General features: G+C 38.8%; 1 protein-coding gene across 7 annotated transcripts in view; it reads left to right on the top strand.

Moving 5' to 3' along the window:
* Positions 1-13,614, top strand: part of PCBP3 (poly(rC) binding protein 3) — a 294,334-nt gene that overhangs the window by 89,370 nt on the left and 191,350 nt on the right. The window lies entirely within an intron of this gene.

Below are 13,614 nucleotides of genomic sequence, written 5' to 3'. Positions count from 1 at the left end.
AGAAGCCACATGAAACTGTGCAGAATTGACTGACTCTAACAATGTACATTGAGGCTTATAGATCGTGGCAGTGCTTGGAGGGGAAATTTATATCCTTTTTAAAATTTTTATTTTTATTTTTCCATAGTTGGAAATGGTGATGCAGTCAAACAAACAGACTCCAGCATGTGCCCAACCGGGATCCAGCCCGGCATTGCCCAGCTACAGCAGGAGCCATTCTAGCACCTGAGGTGGAGGCAATGAAGCCATCCTCAGTGCCCAGGCCAACTTTGCTCCAATGGAGCCTTGACTGCAGGAGGGGAAGAGAGAGATAAAGAGAAGGAAAGGTGGAGGGGTGGAGAAGTAGATGAGCTCTTCTCCTCTGTGCCGTGAGTGGGAATCAAACCCAGGACTTCAACACGCTGGACGGATGCTCTACCTCTGAGCTAACTGTCCAGGGCCAAACTTTGTATCCTTAGAGTTATGTATTTGAAAAAAATAATAGGCTCAAAATTAATCAGATAAATGTCTAAGTTAAGAAGTTAGGAGAACAAAAGAATGTGGAAGGAAGAAAATGAGAAAAGTAGGAATAGAAATTTGTGAAATGGGGAGAAAGAATAGGAGTAATAAAGTAAAAAGCTGGTTCTTTGTAAAGGAAAAGAAAACTGTCCAACTTTATTAAGATTGTTCAAAAATAAAAAGACAAGCCATAAATAACAATATTAGCTATATCTTGTTAAGGATATGAACAATCAATATTGAAAGATGACATTTGTCAGTTAGGTACAAAACTAAATCTTAGCAGGGCTTCTTATGGGTTTTGAAAAGCTGATTCTAAAATATAGTGAAGATTAAGGGACCAAAACAGTAAGTGATTTGGGGGGAAAAAACAAGAGAAGACTTGCTCTTTCAATATCAAGCTTATTATTATAGAAGTATAATATTTTGGATTTGTTTTATTGGCCCAGGGACAGACAAATATGCCAGTGTAACAGAGGTAGGGAACATACACATCCACCCTCCCCACATACACACACATCACCCACACATGCTCCTACTCACACATATCCTCTTACATACACATACATCCACACACACACTCCAATGCCCACACTCACACACGTAGGAATTTATAATGCTAGAGGTTGCATTACAAGTCCATGGGAAAGAATAGACCTTTTAGTAAATATTGCGATAATCTTCTGTGCATATGGTAAATATAAAATTAGATCCACACCTAATGCTTCATGTATGACTGAATTCTAGATGGAATTAAATCCTGAGTGTGAACAGGGAAAACTAAGACTTATGGAAAAAAAGACTATCAAACAGACTAGCATGTCAAGACTATCTTTGACATCTGAGTGTAGGCACAAAAGGCACCAACTGTAAAAAAAGTACTGGTTTATTTGCCTGTATATATTAAATAGAAAATCATCTGTGTGGTAGATAGTATTCATAGAATTAAAAGACAGACTACAGATAGGAGGATACATTTAAAAGTCATAGAATCTGAAAAGGATTAATGTCAAGAGTCTAGAGCCGGGGTCAGTAACCTATGGCTCATGAGCCAGATGTGGCTCTTTTGATGGCTGCATCTGACTCACAGACATATCTTTATTAAAAATAATATTAACATTAAAAATATAAAACATTCTCATGTATTACAATCTATTCATTTCCTACTGCTCATGTTCATGGTTGCGGGTGGCTGGAGCCCATCACAGCTGTCCTCCGGGACAACACCAAATTTTTATTGGATAATGCGGAATGTACACAGGTCATTGTGAGGTCAGGAAGTAAACTTCTCTCCTTTTAATCAAGTAGTCAGCTAGCTAATTGCAGAAACTCTTTTAATGAAGAAGATGGCTAAAAGAAAAAAAGATGAGGAGTATAGTACTTTTCAGCAGGGATGGACAGAGGAATTCGCCTTTGTGGAGAGAGCAGGTTCTGCAGTGTGTCTAATATGCAATGATAAAATTGCATCAATGAAATGGTCAAATATAAATATAAAGCGGCACTTTGACACATGCCATTTTACATTTGCATCGAAATATCCAGCGGGGGACAGCAGGAAGAAAGCATGTCAAGAGCTACTGTGCAGTGTAAGCTAGTCAGCTGCAACTCTGTGTTTGGACCCAACAAGGTAACTGGAATTCGGCTAGCTTTGCTGGTACTTTAGCAATTGTGAGAAACGGAAAGCCATTCACAGATGGGAAGTATGCCGAAACATTCATGCTTGATGTTGCCAGTGAACTTTTTGAAGACTTTTTGGATAAAGACAAGATAATCAAACGAATAAAAGACATGCCTCTGTGGGCAAGAACTGTTCACAATCGTACCACCATGATGGCAAATCAAATTGAGGCAACACAAGTGAAGGACATAAATGCAGCACCATTCTTTTCTCTCGCTTTGAATGAGTCAACAGACGTAAGCCATTTATCCCAATTCAGCGTGATTGCAAGGTATGCTGCTGGTGACACACTATGTGAGGAAAGTCTTGCTGTTTTGCCTATGAAAGAGATAACAAGAGGGGAAGATTTATTCAAGTCTTTCACTGAGTTCGCTAAAGAAAAAAATCTACCGACGGATAAACGTATCTTGGTGTGTACTGATGGTGCTCCGTGCATGGTGGGGAAAAACAGAGGATTCATAGTGCTTCTTCGTGAACATGAAAAGAGACCCATCCTAAGTTTTCACTACATCCTACATCAGGAGGCGCTTTGTGCTCAGATGTGTGGCGAGCAGCTTGGTGAGGAGATGTCGCTGGTCATTTGAGTGGTCAACTTTATTGTTGCCCGAGCTTTAAATGATCGCCAGTTTAAAACACTGCTGGATGAAGTTGAGAATAATTATCCTGGTCTGCTTCTGCACAGCAATGTGCATTGGTTGTCAAGAGGGAAGGTGCTCAGCCATTTTGCAGCTTGTCTGAGCGAAATCCAGACTTTTCTTGAAATGAAAAACGTCGAGCATCCTGAGTTAGCTAACACTGAGTGGCTCCTGAAGTTCTACTATCTCGTGGGCATGACTGAACATCTGAACCAGCTGAATGTGAAAATGCAAGGCGTTGTAAATACAGTCTTATCCCTTCAACAAGCAGTGTTTACATTTGAAAACAAGCTGGAACTCTTCATTGCCAACATTGAAACAGGTCATTTACTACACTTTGAAAAACTGGGAGAGTTTAAAGATGCATGCATGGCAAGTGACCCTGCTCAACATCTTGATCTCCAGCACCTAGCGGGCTACACATCTAATCTACAGCCATTCAAAGCGCGCTTTGGAGAATTTTGTGAGTGCACTTGTCTTTTTAAGTTCATCACCCATCCACACGAGTGGGCAGTGGACAGCACTGACCTGAGTTACATCCCGGTGTCTCCGTCAGAGATTTTGAGCTACAAGCTACTGACCTGAAGGCCTCAGACATGTGGGTGAATAAGTTCAAGTCACTGAATGAAGATTTGGAAAGACTTGCTCTACAGGAAGCAGAGTTGGCAAGCAAACACAAGTGGGGAGAAATGAAAAAACTTCAACCTGCGGACCAGCTGATTGTCAAAGTTTGGAACGCGCTTCCGGTCACATACCACACACAGCGTGTGAGTATTGCTGTACTGACAATGTTTGGCTCTATGTATGCATGTGAGCAATCTTTCTCACATTTAAAGAATGTTAAGACCAACCTACGATCACGTTTAATGGATGGAAGTCTTAACGCCTGCATGAAGCTTAACCTCACCATGTATCAACCAGACTACAAAGCCATCAGCAAAACCATGCAGCACCAAAAGTCACTTTAATGGTAAGAAGTAATTTATTCATCATTGGTTAGCAACAGCATAACAATGTTATTAAAAAGAATTCAGAGATCCCCAAATAGCCAAAGCAATCCTAAGGAAAAAGAATGAAGCTGGAGCATTACAATACCTGACTTCAAACTATATTATAGAGCCACAACAATCAAAACAGCATGGTATTGGCAGAAAAACAGACACTCAGACCAATGGAACAGAATAGAAAGTCCAGAAATATATGGTCAAATAATTTTTGATAAAGGGACCAACAACACACAATGGAGAAAAGAAAGCCTCTTCAACAAATGGTGCTGGGAAAACTGGAAAGCCACATGTAAAAGAATGACACTCGACTACAGTTTGTCCTCTTGTACTAAAATTAGTTCAAAGTGGATCAAAGACCTAAATATAAGACCTGAAACAATAAAGTACATAGAAGAAGACATAGGTACTAAACTCATGGACCTTGGTTTTAAAGAGCATTTTATGAATTTGACTCCAAAGGCAAGAGAAGTGAAGGCAAAGATAAATGAATGGACTACATCAGACTAAGAAGTTTTTGCTCAGCAAGAGAAACTGACAACAAAATAAACAGACAGCCAACTAAATGGGAAGTGATATTTTCAAACAACAGCTCAGATAAGGGCCTAATATCCAAAATTTACAAAGAACTCATAAAACTCAACAACAAACAAACAAACAATCCAATAAAAAAATGGGAAGAGGACATGAACAGACACTTCTCCCAGGAAGAAATACAAATGGCCAACAGATATATGAAAAGATGCTCATCTTCATTAGTTATTAGAGAAATGCAAATCAAAACTACAATGAGCCTGACCTGTGGTGGCGCAGTGGGATAAAGCGTCAACCTGGAACACTGAGGTTGCCGGTTCGAAACCCTAGGCTTGCCTGGTCAAGACACATATGGGAGTTGATGCTTCCTGCTCCTCCCCCTTCTCTCTCTCTCTCTCTCTCTCTCTCTCTCTCTCTCTCTCCTCTCTCTCTAAAAATCAATAAATAAAATATTTAAAAAAAAACCCTACAATGAGATACCGCCTCACACCTGTTAGATTAGCTATTATCAACAAGACAGGTAATAGCAAGTGTTGGAGAGGCTGTGGAGAAAAAAGGAACCCTCATACACTGTTGGTGGGAATGTAAAGTAGTACAACCATTATGGAGGAAAGTATGGCGGTTCCTCAAAAAACTGAAAATAGAACTACCTTATGACCCAGCAATCCCTCTACTGGGTATATACCCAAAAAACTCAGAAACATTGTTATGTAAAGACATATGCAGCCCCATGTTCATTGCAGCATTGTTCACAGTGGCCAAGACATGGAAACAACCAAAAAGCCCTTCAATAGAAGACTGGATAAAGAAGATGTGGCACATATACACTATGGAATACTATTCAGCCATAAAAAATGATGACATTGGATCATTTACAACAAAATGATTGGATCTTGATAACATTATACGGAGTGAAATAAGTAAATCAGAAAAAAACAAGAACTGCATGATTCCACACATAGGTGGGACATAAAAACGAGACTAAGAGACATGGACAAGAGTGTGGTGGTTGAGGGGGGGAGAGGAGATGGAGGAAGAGGGGGAGGGAGGGAAGGGCACAAAGAAAAGTAGATAGAAAGTGACGGAGGACAATCTGACTTTGGGTGATGGGCATGCAACATAATTGAATGACAAGATAACCCGGATATGTTTTCTTTGAACATATGTACACTGATTTATTGATGTCACCTCATTAAAATTAATAAAACTATATAAAAAAAGAATTCAGAGACTTATTGTACTTTAAAAGTGTTGGTCTTACATAAAATGCACACATTTATTTGTATTTAGTGTTAAACATATTGTATGGCTCTCACAGAATTGCATTTTAAAATATGTGGTGTTTATGGCTCTCTCAGCCAAAAAGGTTCCCGACCCCTGGTCTAGAGAGAATAATCACACAGTAGTTGAAGGTGAGAAAAAGACATTGCACCATGAGGAAATCAGAAAGTTTAAAATGTATGAAAACTGCGATTTTTCTATTAATCCATAAAATAGGAGTTAAAGCAATGAGATCATTTTATACTTATCAGATTGGTAAACACAATTCAATGAATAAATACTGGAGATCACATACATATGATATCCATGTATGGAGGAATGGGAACTCTTTACTCTTTATTCCTTGATTGGTATAACTACTTTGGAGATGAATTTGGTTACATAGTAAAGTGGATAACGTGCACATCATATGACACACCAGTGCCATTGTCAGGGATTTGCTGTAGAAGAACTCACAGTGTCTTGAGAATATGATCCTATAGTATTTGTAATAGCAAAACAGTGGAAACTACCTAATTGGCCCCAGTAAGGGGGCCCAGACATTTGTTATATTTAGACAGTCAAAAATTATTCAGCACTAAAATGAATGAATTAGATCTATGAATATCAAGATGCATAAATCTCATTAGCAATGCTGACTAAAAAAGAAAACAAAATTTGAAAGTATGAGTGCAGTATGGTGTTATTGGATATTTACATGGTCGGGAAAGGTGTGGACACTGACTGTCAAGGATGACATGGCATCTTTACATTATGGTGTTATAGAGAAGGGCGGTGATCACCCAGAGTCTATGATACAGCTTTAGCTGTATGTGCAAGAACTGTTAGTAGAGACCTAATGCAAATAAAGCAAAATGTGACAACTCTTTATCCTTCATAGTAAGAACGTAAATGCCTATTGTATTTATTTTTTGATTTGAGGTATAATTTGCATACATAAAATTCACCTCATTAAAGTGTATAATTGAGTGGTTTTGGTATATTCACAGAACTGTGCAACCATCACCACTATCCAATTTCAGAGCACTTTCAACAGTCCAAAAGAAACCTTGTACCCACTACCAGTAACTTCCGTTTCTCCCCTCTCCCAAGTCCCTTGATACTATTACTCTATTTTCTGTCTGTGGATTTCTGGACGTTTCATATAAATGAAATCAAACAGTATGTGCTGTTTGGTGTTTGGCTTCTTTCACTTGGTATCATATTTTCAAGGTTCATCTATGTTTTAGTACATATCAGTGCTTTATTCCCTTTACAACTGAATAATATTCCATTGTGTGGATATACTATATTTTGTTTATCCATTCATCCATTGATGGACATTTGGGTTATTTCTGCTTTTTAGGTATGAATAATGCTGTTATGAACAGTTGTGTGCAGGTTTTTGTATGGACATATATTTTCAATTCTCTTGGGTAAATAAGAATGAGCTTACTGGGTCACATGGCAACAATATGTTTAACTTTTCGAGAAACTGTCGGAGTGTTTTCCGGAATGGCTGCACCATTTGCATTCCCACCAGCATTACATGAGGGTTTCAGTATATCTCTCTATGTTCTCAACACTTGTTATTGTTGGTGTTTTGATTATAGTCATTCTAGTGGGTGTGAAGTGGTATCTCATTGTGATTTTGATTCCTGTGTTTCCCTGATGACTAATGATATTGAGAAGCTTATCAAGTCCTTATTGGACATTTGTGTATTCTCTGGGGAAATGTGTATTCAGATCCTTTGTCCATTGTTTTAATTATTTTTTTTATTGTTGAGCTATAAGAATTCTTTATGTTTTCTGTATGTTATATCAGGTTTGCAGAAATTTTCTCCCATTCTGTGGGTTGTGTTTTATTTTTCTTAATATTACCTTTGAAACCCAAAGTTTTGTTGAAGTTGAATTTATTTTTCCTTTTGTCACTTATACTTTGGTGTGGTGTGTAAGAAACCATCACCTAATCCAAGGTCATGCTTTCATATTTCTTTCATTTTTTTCTAAGAGTTTTATAGTTTTAGCTCTTACATTTGGGTCCTTGTTCTATTTTGAATTAATTTTTGTATGTGACATGAAATGTAGGGTCCAAATTTGTTCTTTTGCATGTGATATCCAATTGTTTCAGCAGCATTTGTTGAAACGTTCCGTTGCCATTCTCTATTGAATCATTTTGGTACCCCTTAATCAAAAAGCAATTGACTTGTAAGTATAAGGGATTGTGGATTCTGATTCTCTTCCACTGAAATATCCCTCTGTGTATTATCTATATCTACCTCTACCTATTTCCTCTTGAGTCAATTTCTATAGTTTATATTTGTTTATAGGAATTCATTCATTTTATCTAATTTGTTGATGTAAAATTGTTCATAAGATTTCCTTATAATCCTTTTTTATTTCTGTAAGATTGTCAGTAACATTTCCTCTTTTATTCTTACTTTTAGTAACTGGGTCCTTTCTCTGTTTTTCTTGGTCAGCTGGGTGAAGACTTGTCAGTTTTGTTGATCTTTTCAAAGAACCCACTTTTGATTTGTTTTTCTATTCTCTGTCATTCATTTTTGCTCTAGGGTTTATTATATCCTTCCTCTCTTTACTTTGGATTTTCTTGTTTTTCTAGTTTCTTAACATGGAAGTTTAGGTAGTTGAGGTGGGGTCTTTTTCCTTTTGGATGCAGGTGTTCACCACTGTGAAGGTGTGCCTGCCATCTCCTGCCCTTCCAAGGCCACCAGGCTGCTGGTTTTCCACGCTGTGGTGGAGCTGGGAGGAAGGAACAGGGGCAGACAAGTTAAAACACCACACAGCTTGCTGTTCTTACCAAGATCCAGTTGATTTTCTTGGACAAATAAATGATCCATGGAATGCTGCAGGCCTTTGGTTAATTTTCAGAGTTCTTAAAAAGTTAATTATGAAAATTTTGACATTGTTCTATTTGTTTTCATGGAGGAGTAAAGTAATTATTCCCAATGATGTCATCTGTCTACCATGTTTTATAATTAAAATTTTTCTAAATTGAATGTGATTACACCATATTTTATAGAAAATTGGTCAACCACTTCTAAATGTAACAAGGAAAGAAAGCATATACAACTAGCCAGCAAGTTTTTGAAAAATCAACAGTGTATGATACAAAATAGGATGCTTTGATTTCTTTTTTTTTAGCCTTATAGAATGTTCTGATACTGTTGTATTGGAACAGCAAGAAACAGACGTCCTGCTACACAATCAAGAAGCCAAATTACGGAGTCTTTAATGCTGGCTGCAGGACCGCATGGAGACCTAAGTCATTCAAATCAATGCAGTCTCGAGTACAGTCTGGGACGAGCTTTTAAAGGCAAAATTATATACTGACTGAGGAATGGGGAGGAGAGGAAGCATAGCAGTAGTACAAAGCAGTGAAATAAGCTTTCTTACAATGTTTATCTATAGGGTTAATTCAGGGAGAAACATTCTGAGAACACCTGCAACCTTGCAAAGCTAGCCCAAGGCCACAGTCCGGGAGACCAGCCTCAAGGCCAGGAATAGGAAGTCTTTTTAGAAAAGTAAGTCCTGCCAAAAGTCTCTTTGTTTTAGGGAAAGTAAGTTCTTCTAAGGGTTATTCATGCTAAAAGCTTTTCTTTTCTATATTTCAATAGCAAATAGGATAAGCAGCCATACACTGTTGATTTTTGTTCACTGCAGCATTATTTACAATAGCCAAGATAGAGAAGCAACCCAAGTGCCCATCAATAGATAAGTGGCTGAAAAAAATTTGGTACATGTATACAATAGAATATTACTTGGCCCTAAAAAGAACAAAATTTTACCATTTATGACAGCCTAGGTGGACCTAGAGGGTATTATGATAAGTGAAATAAGTCCGAGAAAGACAAATACCATAAGATTTCACCTACATTTGGAATCTAAACAACAAAGTAAATGAACAAACAAAATTGATACAGGCTTATAAATACAGAGAACAGCTGATGGTTACCAGAGGGGAGGGGGCTTAAAGGACTGGGTGAAAAAGGTGAAGAAATTAAGAAGTACAAATTGGTAGTTACAAAATAGTCGTGGGGATGTAAAGTACAGCACAGTCCGGGAACATTGTCAATAGTGTTGTAATAACTATGTATGGTGCCAGATGGGGGGAGGGTGGAGAAATACTTTGTAAAGTATATGATTCTCTAACCACTATGCTGTATACCTGAAACTGGTACAAAATAATATTGAATGTAAGCTGCACTTGAAAAAAACACCTGAAACAGTGGTATTAGTGCTGGAAGAGACAGCTCAGCAGAGCCACGTACAGTTTAGTATTTGGAACCTGACCCATGAAGGGCAGAGCCATGTGGGAGAGAAGTGTGATTTGTGTGATTTTGAATTGTATCCAGCTACCTGTTCACAATTTCTCATCCTGACGTTGATTTTGCCTCAGAATGAGGGATGTGCAGTTGAGCCATGTGAGAGGAGACTCTAGGAGAGAGGGTGGGCTTCATGGTGGATGTGGGTGACATGTCACAGTTCTTGGGTATCCATGGCACAGGGGAGGAGCAGCCAATGTTCTTAGAGTGGCCAGAGGTGCCACCAGTGGGAGAGGTGAGAAAAGACAGCTGAGGACTGGCTGAGGGGGTGTGAAAAGCTGGCACCTGGTAGCAGGGAATGCTGGTCAGTGATTTTGCTTTGACTTCTTCGATCATAACATCAAACTTGGAAGGTAAAAGAATGCCAGATTTCAAAACTTCTGTAGAGAAAATCACCATGTACCACATTCAAAGGCTAATGTACTAGCCCATGATTAGGAGAGGGTATCTCCAGATAGATCATGAAAAATATACAAACTAGCGGGAAATGGGAGGGTCTTAATATCTATGAGGAACATTTGCAGCTGTTTGTACTTTGTTTAGGGCTCAATATGTTAAATATGTATAATTGTCATTTTAAAAACAATTTAAGCAGAGTTAAAATTATTCTTTTAAATACATTAGCAGTAAAAGCAGGCAGAAATACAACGATTACAAAATTTATTACTGCATGTAAACTTTAAAAAATATATGCACTGTAGTTTTAATGACTTTCTCTAGCACTCTTCCCCTTGTAGGGTGCAGTGATTTTACAGAGGCTTACCTGTGCACCTTTCTAAGGGGTTAGATGGCCTACCAGGGCATGGCAGATCAGCAGGTAAGGCTCTGCACTTCAGACCCAACGATAGGCTGGGTAACTTGGACGCAGGCTCTAGGGTGATTTGGACCTTGAGTTCAGCCTGAGCTCCTGTTGCAGATTAAACTAATAATGATTCTCTCTTATACTGAGCTTCCTACAGTTGGGCCTTGGACCCTGTCAGCTGCTGCCCCAATGCTGCCTCAGACATTTAAAGGCACCATACTTTTTGGTCAGAACTCCCTATTTGAAGCCCTCTATTTTCTCCTGCCTCAAGTCATGGAAACAGCTACTTGGCAAAGCACTTTTTTTTCTTTTTGTGGAAAGCAGTGTTAGAGGCTAAAATCTTGACTTTAGGCTTCACATGAGTGTGGTGGCCACTTTTAATGAGAGAACTGGGAACAACCCTTGTGTGGCTCTGAATTCAGAAATTTTCTCTTAATTTAATTAGATTATTATTAGGTTCATTAAAAAATGTGTATTCTGATATAGAACCACCTGAATTTGCAATCCCTCTACTGGGAATATACCCCCAAAACTCAAAATCATTGGTACGTAAAGGCACATGCAGCCCCATGTTCATTGCAGCATTGTTCACAGTGGCCAAGACATGGAAACAACCAAAAAGGTCTTCAATAGGCGATTGGATAAAGAAGATGTGGTACATATATACTGTGGAATACTACCCAGCCATAAGAAATGATGACATCGGATCATTTATGACAACGTAGATGGACCTTGAAAACAGTATAATGAGTGAAATAAATAAATCAGAAAAAACTAAGAACTGTTTGATTCCATACATAGGTGGGACACAATATTGAGGCTCATGGACATGGACAAGAGTGTGGTGGTTACCAGGGGGAGGGGAAAGGAGGAGATGGTGGGAGGGGAGGGACATAAAGAAAACCAAATGAAGGGTGATAGAAGACAATTTGACTTTGGGTGATGGGTATACAACATAGTCGAATGTCAAAATGATCTGGAGATGTTTTCTCTAAATCTATGGGCTCTAGTTGACCAGTGTCAACCCATTAAAATTAATTGTCTAAATAAAACTATTAAAAAAAACCCTGAATTTGTTCTTTTCTACAATATATTTTTTCTTTTTTAAGTGAGCAAGAGAAAGATGGAGACAGAGAGACAGAGACTGAGGCAAAGACAGAGACAAACAGGAAGGGAGAGAGATGAGAAGCATCTACTCATATTCACAGCACTTTAGTTGTTCATTGATTGTTTCTCATACATGCTTTGACTGGGGGGCTCCAGCCAAGCCAGCGACCTTGGACTTCAAACCAGCGACCATGGGGTCATGTCTATGGTCACGCACTCAAGCTGACAACCTCACACTCAAGCAGGTGAGCCCATGCTCAAGCTGGTGATCTTGGGGTTTTGAACCTGGGTCCTTAGCATCCCAGATTGATGCTCTATCCACTGAGCCACTACCTGATCAGGCTACAATATATTTACTTATAGTTGTTGAACTTTTGGCTAGAAATCAATTGTGTGTCCTCCTTTTTTATAATCTTCACGTGTTTCATTAGCTCTCATCTAGATACTTTGCTGGTGAATGTTGAGCAGGCAGTTTACAAAAGGTGCATAAGTTCCGACAAATGTGAGAAGATGCCAACTGGACTGTTAATGAATAATGTATTCCTGTCATTCTTGGACCATCTTGTTGGCATATTTTGAGAAGGTTTATAATAAGGAGTTTGGCAAGCAATCACAGATCCGACTCACACATCATCATTCTGTGATTGGAGGGAGACGAGTTTCTGGAGCACTTTAGTCCTGGTGTACCAGAAGCTTTAGAAATATTCAGGCATTTTGGCTGAAAATTCTATTCTTTAGAATTTACCTCCAGGAAATAATCAGATAACCATTAAATTTATGTACAGAAAATGTTCATTATATCGTGAGTTCAGATCATGAGCTATTGGGAGGAAGCCCAGATGCTACTAGTAGAGGAGTCAGTAAATTAGTTACTGCACTTACAGCACAATTGATCATTAGGTGGCTGTTAGCATTTATAGGAATGATGCACAAGGTGAAGAAATCCACCAGCATATGAGACCAAATTACGCAAAAGAACAGTCTATATGATGTAAAGCAGGGGTAGTCAACCTTTTTATACCTACCACCCACTTTTGTATCTGTTAGTAGTAAAATTTTCTAACCGCCCACCGGTTCCACAGTAATGGTGATTTATAAAGTAGGGAAGTAACTTTACTTTATAAAATTTATAAAGCAGAGTTACAGCAAGTTAAAGCATAAAATAATAATTATTTACTAAGTACTTTATGTTGAATTTTTGCTAAGTTTGGCAGAATAAATCTTTATAAAACAACTTACTGTAGTTAAATCTATCTTTTTATTTATACTTTGGTTGCTCCGCTACCACCCACCATGAAAGCTGGAACGCCCACTAGTGGGCAGTAGGGACCAGGTTGACTACCACTGATGTAAAGTATGGCTATTCATGCGTGTGTGCAAGTGTATTTTTTGTGTATTTTAAAGGCCTCAAGAAAAGGTCTATTGCGTCTGTTTCTGTACACTGCAATCACTGCTAGTTTTTGTTTACACATACTTCTGAGTTTTCTAAATTTTCTTAAATGAACATACATCACTTTTATACTTATAGGAAAAACATTTTTTTTTTTTGTATTTTTCTGAAGCTGGAAATGGGGAGAGACAGACAGACTCCTGCATGCACCCGACCAGGATCCACCCGGCACGCCCACCAGGGAGCGATGCTCTGCCCCTCCTGGGCGTCGCTCTGTTGTGACCAGAGCCACTCTCGCACCTGGGTCAGAGGCCAAGGAGCCATCCCCAGCGCCCGGGCCATCTTTGCTCCAATGGAGCCTCG

This window comes from Saccopteryx leptura, chromosome 2, assembly GCF_036850995.1.
Source record: "Saccopteryx leptura isolate mSacLep1 chromosome 2, mSacLep1_pri_phased_curated, whole genome shotgun sequence".
NCBI lineage: Eukaryota > Metazoa > Chordata > Mammalia > Chiroptera > Emballonuridae > Saccopteryx > Saccopteryx leptura.
This window is presented reverse-complemented; position numbering and strand designations above follow the sequence as displayed.